The sequence below is a fragment of the Pinus tabuliformis genome, chromosome 2_2 (genome assembly GCF_031772625.1).
Source record: "Pinus tabuliformis cultivar Carrire ecotype Pingquan chromosome 2_2, CPIR1, whole genome shotgun sequence".
Lineage (NCBI taxonomy): Eukaryota > Viridiplantae > Streptophyta > Pinopsida > Pinales > Pinaceae > Pinus > Pinus tabuliformis.
Window position 1 is genome coordinate 603,204,514 of NC_142300.1, and position 7,963 is coordinate 603,212,476.

At 39.5% G+C, this 7,963-nt stretch overlaps 1 pseudogene; it reads right to left on the reverse strand.

Annotated features, from left to right (window-relative positions):
- Positions 1-3,239: 3,239 nt before the first annotated feature.
- LOC149194103 (3-phosphoinositide-dependent protein kinase 2 pseudogene) lies at positions 3,240-4,145 on the reverse strand (annotated as a pseudogene).
- Positions 4,146-7,963: the final 3,818 nt, after the last annotated feature.

The following is a 7,963-nucleotide window of genomic DNA, read 5'->3' on the forward strand; positions in this document are numbered from 1 at the left end:
TTCACACTCGGGTGTTCCTTTGGATGATATTGTCTTGTGTTTGTCCATTCCAGACTCCTCACTTGTTGTGAATGAGGAACACCCCATTGACGGAGTTGGTATTGCACAAACAACATGCACTGTCATTCATGAAGGGTATGAATGGGATCTTGAGCATCAACACTCGGCGAAGGAGGAATCCCTTCCATCCAAGCCTTCTCCATTCTTGCTTAACATCTTTGGTGAACTTTCCATCCCTGATTTCGCATGTGTGTCTTCATCAATAGATGCAACCATTGTTGATCACTCACAGGACTCACCGGATGTTGGTCCATTATTCAACAACGGAGAGGATAAGTTATTCATTGAAAATCCCCTTGATCTTTCATATGCATTTTCCAAAAACACATAGGATGAGTTTGTTCACTTTTCACCTACCCCTCTGTTTGATTCATCTGATGATGAGGATGCCGATGAAATCATTGATTTTTTTGATCATGGCGGTCGTGATCCATTTTCTTCCATATTTGATCACGATCATGACTCTATCATAGCTGATCTTTTGAAGCCACCGGTTTATGATGATCTACTTGATGATGAAGCTGAAACACCCGAGACTGTTGAGGCACATCAATCTGAGCTAATGGCTATGTCAAGTCCTCGCTCTCTTGGGGTTAGTCTCACTTTTGATCATGAAACTATTCAATCACCCAAGGCTCCTCATCACTCATCTGTATGCATTGAAGATCCATCGCACACACAGATCACACTTCCTACATTGGAACTGCACTATCCCATTGCTCATGCATTGGAGGAATCATACATTGCAAGCAATTGTTCACAATGTAAGTTGTCTTTGTTTCTTTCGTTTTCTTGCATGTCACAGTCAAGAGTGTGCTTGTGCTTCAAAGTTGCACTTAGTGTCACACAACACCATGATAAGTCCACAGACTATTCGTCATGCACTCATATTTGCTTATGTCCTGTGGGCATTGTTAAACAAGAAGTGTGGTTGTCTTCACTATTACATCTTTCTTCTTTGCGGGTTCACACAACTGTCTTGTTTGCGAACCATACCTTCACCAACATGGGTCAACCAATGTGCCGATAGCTGCATTGGAAGTATCACTTCACGTGAGACAACCCATGCATCGTTAGCTTAGGAGTAGGAGTAGTGCTTGATTTCAATCAGTTTGCTTGCATGCTTTTTTTCTTACTTTGTTTGTTTGTTTGTCTGCTTGCTTTTTTTCTTACTCACTTTTCTTTCGCTCTTGCTTCTTCTCTTGCTTTTCCTTATTGTTAGTTCGCTTGTTTCGTTCGTAGGTTAGTTTCACATGAAACCATATATGACTCTTGAAACGAGCTGGGTGAAGTACAAGAGGGCTTCTAAAACTATCACTACTTGGTTATCTGTCATCTTGCCCTTGTATGATGAACTTGTTACTTTTAGTCCAAGATACGTCGCTGGAAAATACATATTGCTCAAAATGAACCTTGGAGAAAACACAACGCTTGCACGCTAACTAGTGTCACCTTCTCTAGTCAGTTTTTTTGGGTTAACCCTTGTCAGCTCAGTCAAGTAGAGTAAGGTGAGGGCGAAAACCTTAACAAGCACATTAGAGATATAATAAACTAGTTCTCTACTAGAACAACCTCTTCTGCTCTCAATAAGTCAGGATCCCTCTTCCGCCTGTGAAATGAATAAGTGCTATGCACAGTGGAAAATTAAAAATGAAAAAAAATGAAAAGTAAAAAGAAAATAAAAATGAAAAATGAATAAGGCAAAAGAAGAGAAAGTCTTCCTACGTGTTATCACAAAATCACTACTGAGGGCTGCAACCAAGCAAGATTTCATGTAACTCTTTCAACCTAGCTTTAGATCAAAGATTAGCCTCTTTGATCAGAGAGGGCTCTCTCACAAACTCTATATAAAATCCTTCACTACAAAAGATGGCTAACTCTTTATTCATTGATAAAAGCAAAAGCTGGTTGGATTCATGTCAAACTGGTTCTCATTGGGCTATGGAGTCTCATACACTAAGTGAACAAGATAAACAAAGTCAATTCATGGAAGTCAAGGCTCTTTGCATTACATGTCCAAACATATTCCATAAAAACCACAGCTTGCTAAATACACAGGAAGTCAGAGCATAGGATATGAATTCTGAGTGATTGTACTATAACAAGGCTGTAAAATAACATATGATATAAAACACCACCATTACATTTGAACACAATAATCCATCGAGAATCTTGAGAAGAAAATAACACTGTTTTACTATTACTGTGATAAGTCTTACAATAGCTCCAAAACAACTCTGTTTTTCTATAAAATGTCCAACCCTTTTTACATTCTATCTTCATCCATATATATGCAAGCAAACTAAATCACCTCGAGCTTCCTCCTCCAGCATGAGGGGAGCCTCGAAGGTGACTATTAACTATTCCTACATGCTATTTAATTAATGCATTTATTACAAAGTGCTGAAATATAATTGCACACAATCCTAATCAAACTAAAATACTAATTCCTTTCTCCTTGTATGCTTGATGCTTTTCTGGCTCCTGACACATGTCCTTTTGCTGATTGAGTTGAGAAGGCTAAGCTACGGATACAATGAATACTGATTTTGGATGCTTGAAAGCGCTGATGGCTCATTAATTTAGCGAAAGATGTGCTCCTATTTTAACGGTCTCTGTCTCCCATTTTCCTTCATCATATAAATACCACGCTCCAAACTCTTTAAACCTTTAATGAAAACGCATAATAACCATATGCCATATGATCCGGATGCTTCATGGACCAAATAGGTGTATCAACCGAACATTCTGTAAACCCCACCAATACCCTAGTAGCTCGGTCATAAATTGCCTTTGAGAAAACTTTATGAAAATAAACAAAATATTTTATTTTCCCTTCAAGACCTACACCTGTCACTGTTTGAGCTGTTATGAAATCCGTGTATGATCTCCCTGCCTGTGTTTGAGACCTTCTTTTTACCGTTAGCTGACCTCATCATCAAAATTCATTGTTTTTCCACAAAACAGCATTCTACAGCTGTTTCGTAGCGCGCTACGAAACTGCTGTAGATGTCAAAATAGAACCTAAGTATCTTTGAAGCGTTTTCTGCTTAGATTCATGATCTCTTCAGACATTTGTACAACTATAAGGAACCTAAATAGTTTTAAGAAGATGAAGCTTGCTTCTGTCATTACAAATCACAACAAACTTGATTAGCATCAAACCAATAAAAAAAACTTCATAAATCCCAACTGGAACATAAAGTCACTGTAGTATTCCTTGCTGTCTTCAAATCTTCAAATGAGATGGTATTTTTCAAAGTACAGATCTTAAAGTTGGAAGAATTCAACACTTGGACATTAAGCTCCTTAGGATTTCTCAGACCAAACTATCTCACCCTACTGTACCAATTTGACTGGGTCTACATATATCAACTTCGGCTTGTCTGTCAGAATCAGCTGCATCTTTTTGTTGTAAAGTTTCCGAATTTTCTTAACCAATGAAAACATCACAATGAACTCTCCTGGATCTAGAAATTTCTCCCATTTAGAGTCACAGTTAATGGTGGGGCTAACTTTGGAGCCAGCATACTCCTAACATTATCCCAGTCAACTCCCTTGAAGAAAGGATGGCTCTAGAGAGAAGCATACCCTTCAGGGCCAGAAGCCAATCTTTTAGATGGGTCCATATCCAGCAAACAATCAATAAGGTGCCGTGCTTCAGAAGAAAAATATTCAGGAAATTCGAAATCTCTATCCATGATCCTTTGGAATGTGAACCACTCACTGCCATCTTTGAAAAGTGATATGTCAGACAGCATCTGATACAAAGTGCAACCCAGTGCCCATAGATCGTTTCCAATTGTTGGAGGTGCATGCTTAAGGACCTCTGGCGGAACACAGGCAGCTGTACCAACAAATGTGCAGGTCTTCTCGTTTGACGTAGTCGGAATAATTGAAATTGAGGTGTTTTACATTGATTTGAAGAAGTATATTCTCTTTACATCTCGGTGTATCAGTCCTACTTTGTGAAGGTACTCAAGGACATCCACAATCTCTGCAATATAGAAACGTGCTTCATCCTCTGAAATACGAGATTTCTTAACAGCACGATTTGAATCCCATCCAAGGATAGGAAGTAACATTCCATGACAGTACTATGAAGATTGCAAACATGTTACAAATTGCAGATTGGTTAGCAAACAAATTTGTGAAGATGACACCCTCTCAATTAAGGAATAAGAAAGATGAAAGTTCTAAATCATATCCTAGCACGGTGACCTTCCATTCCATAAGTTGAAGTTATTCCTTTATAAATGTTGTACCTTCCCAACTTATTCCCAAGCATACCAGTGAATATGGCAGCTCAATGCAGAAATAGGGGAATGATACAACGACAATGGATTTCCCCGAGACCTGTCATTCCAATTAAATGTGGCTTCATGGCTTCAACAATTTAACCATGCAAACTCTAGCCTTCTGTTCCCTTGGGAGCGTTTGGGTTCCTGCTCACTGACCAACGATCCAAATCTTTATTGCAAATATCAGAAGCATTTCCACTGCAAACCCTCCATGTGGTAGCCAATCTACAAGATCAAAATTCACAACTTCTGCACGATTCAATCCACAATTGAAACCCCTAAAAACGAGCTTTATTTTACCATATCTGAAAGAACTCAAATCATAGGCGTTTCACAAGATCGAAGGACCTTAACAAAAATCCTCTGATCTGATTATCTTCCACAGAATGAAATGTATAGCGCGCACCTGAGCAACACTACGATAGCAACGATTTTATGATACTCTCTTATCTATCAAATATTCATCAATATTAACAGTTTGCCCGAAAGACGGATTCTAGAAAACCCTGAACTAATCCTTGCAAATTATAAAGCGCCATTCTATCTCTCCTCCAAATCCAACCTTCCTTCTGTGTTTATTCAATGCGCACTCGTCTTTTAACGAAATCAATCAATATCATTCTAGCCTTTGTGCCACATCTCTATTCCAGTGTCACTAACCATGGCGGCCTTGTGGCAATCAAATTCTTTATAAAACTACTTGACACTTGGCATTAATCGCTGCATTTCATCAGAGCACTTTCATGTCTTCAATATATACATTAATAATGAAACAACGTGCTTAATAACATTCACGCCATTTTCATTTATATCAGTCATTTTAAAAGACCGTGTGCCTTGAAGAAATGGCTGCAATGCATTTCACATAAGCCATGAAAGAGGAGTTGCTTGATTTTTTAGGTAGCAGGGTGTGACTTAAATCACAGATAAATCCCTTTTCTAGCAAAAGCTTGGCTCGCAAATTCTCAAATGATACCACTCGCAAATTCTCAAACGATACCATTCGCCCTTCAAGAATTCAATTACTAAATTCTTCTTCTATATTGCTACCATTCGGACCATTGTGATGACAAATACAGGGGCTATGATTGTTGAGAAAAGTTCTGGCCTCATGCCACGTTACCAATGCACAATAATTATGTAATCAACACCAGAAGAGTTCGGCCTCTAATATCTCGTTTTCTGGCTGAAAAGTTCATGTTTCATAGAATGCATAGATGAACTTTAATATAGGTTACTCGATGGCTGGGAAGAAGCAAATCTCAGCCTCTTACACCGGTTCCAAACAGAATTCTCGGTGTCCCTTTTTCTTCTGCCAGCAATAAACACAATGCTGCCTATCTGTAACACTGGCACAAACTTGCTGAGCACGCACTTCGATAATGGTGGAGGGATAATTTGAAAGTTCCATATCAACTCCAGGAAATGCGCTCCTTAACATTCCCTTTAACTGGAATCAATAGGCTGACCCTTCCATCGTACATTTTTAAGATCTTGACAAAACTCACATGAATGATTTCCAACCTTTTGAAGTAGCTTTTTCATTCCTCCACCAGCAGAACTTGGGTAGTAAATCATAACACTGTGATCATCTCCATGAACTGGTTTTTCCACAAAAGGCTTCATAATTCACTTTTCATGGACTTGAACAAAATCCCTTGCTCCACAAAGTAGTCCAACTCTTGATAGAGGTAATCCCTGTTTACAAGTGCATACTTGGAGTGGGAATGCCAAATTTTTGAAGGCGCTCATATACCTTTCAGAAGCATCATTGCATTTTTTCCTTTCTGATGGCTGACAGCATTCCACCATTATATCTCATAGTAAATGGACAATTGCTTGTTGTAATACTTTAACACTTGTTTTGCAAAATCCATAGATCAGAGCATCGTATGCAACAACACCAGAGTTATATCCTTTAGTCAGCATTAGACCTTTAAGCACATCAAACTCATCCACAAAAGGCATGATAAGATTTGAACCTCCACTGAAAACTCGAACAAATCCCCAGTTTCGTAGCACGCTACGAAACCACTCAAACAGGTAGCGCTGCGAAACTGCTAAAAAGAATCCTGGCGCTGCGAAACTGCTAAACAGAATTCAGGCACTGCGAAAACACCCTGACTAAAAAATTTTGACAACAGCATTTTTAGTGATAACACTACGCAAGGAGGCGATGCAAGTAACTCCACTGGGGTACTAACCAGGCTCGTTGGGATTAGAGCCATGGTTGTGTTCCTATGTTACTCCACCGGGGTACTGTCCAGGCCTGTTTGTAGTGGAGCAACACCAAAGATGAAACTAAGACTTTGACGACTATAATACTTGTGCATCAATATACCCCTCAACCCCAATTGAAACAATTATGTTGCCTTGGCTTGGAATGTGTGTCAATCGACCAAGAATTTTGCATATGATACATCTTACAATCAAGCTAGTGTGAAACTAAGATGAATTGAGAACTGAACTATACTTCAAGAGGTGTTAGAATTTCTCTTCATGAAGAAGGTCCATTCAGAGGGCTGGAGTTCTACCAGTGTGTCACCAAGTGCTGTAGCAGCTACAAAATCCTCTAAAGTTTTTCCTTAGCCTCGTTTTGGAGCCTCCCTACCAACCTTTCACAACACCTTGTCTTGCTTCATCAAGTTCAAAAGCTTCCATGTTTTGCTTGCACAAAGGCAGCCTGTCGATCAAAGCTTGATGCATTTCCCTCACAGGCTGATCACCCAGACTTGGCCCAGCTGTAGGCTGAGTAGCTCCTCCAATAAATTGTACAATTTTGGAGGGAAACCAACCTTCCCTCCAGAAATTGCATAATATTGACATGAAACTTATTGCGCTCCAGAATTATGCAACTCTGCCAGTCAATCCTCATAGAGAAAATTGCGCAATTTTCCCCAGTAGGGCTACTCAGCCCAGAATTTGCGCAAATCTAGGTAGTAGTAAGCTTCTCTGCCCAGAAATTTCACAAATCTCCTGGGCAGCCATTTAAGCTCCCAACCAGAAATGCACATTTTTTTCCAGTAGTCGAACAACCTGTTGCATGTGCAGCTGAGTTGACCAGTTCCCTTCGGGACTGAGAAAAACAGACTTGCATGCATGGGTTGCTTCTCGCAAGGTAGCTTGTAAAGGCATCCCTTGTTTAAAGGATCTATTTTTAACATTTGGAGGTTACATGCAAGGATCATTTCAGAAACCTCCCACTAAGTATTGCTTTCCCTAGATTTGTGGCACTCGTATCACAACCTCAATGTTATAAAAAATCATCAAATCGATGCTATAGAGCTCATTCCTCACATCAACCTTGCAGCTAGGACATCCCACATCAGGTCTAGGAGAAGTCGACACATTCAACTTAGCTATTTGTGGGTAAGCCTAGTTCCCATGCCTTTTGTTGCATTTCTGTCACTTTTTGTGTTTTCGTAATGATGTGATGTAGGGTGGTTGATATCCATAAAGTGCCATAAATGGGGTCATTTTTTTTTTCTGTATGGAAGGAAGTGTTATACCACCATTCAGCCAGAGGAAACCATTTGACCCATTGTGTCTGTTTATCAGATACAAAGAAACGAAGATATCCTTCCAAACATTTGTTTACTATC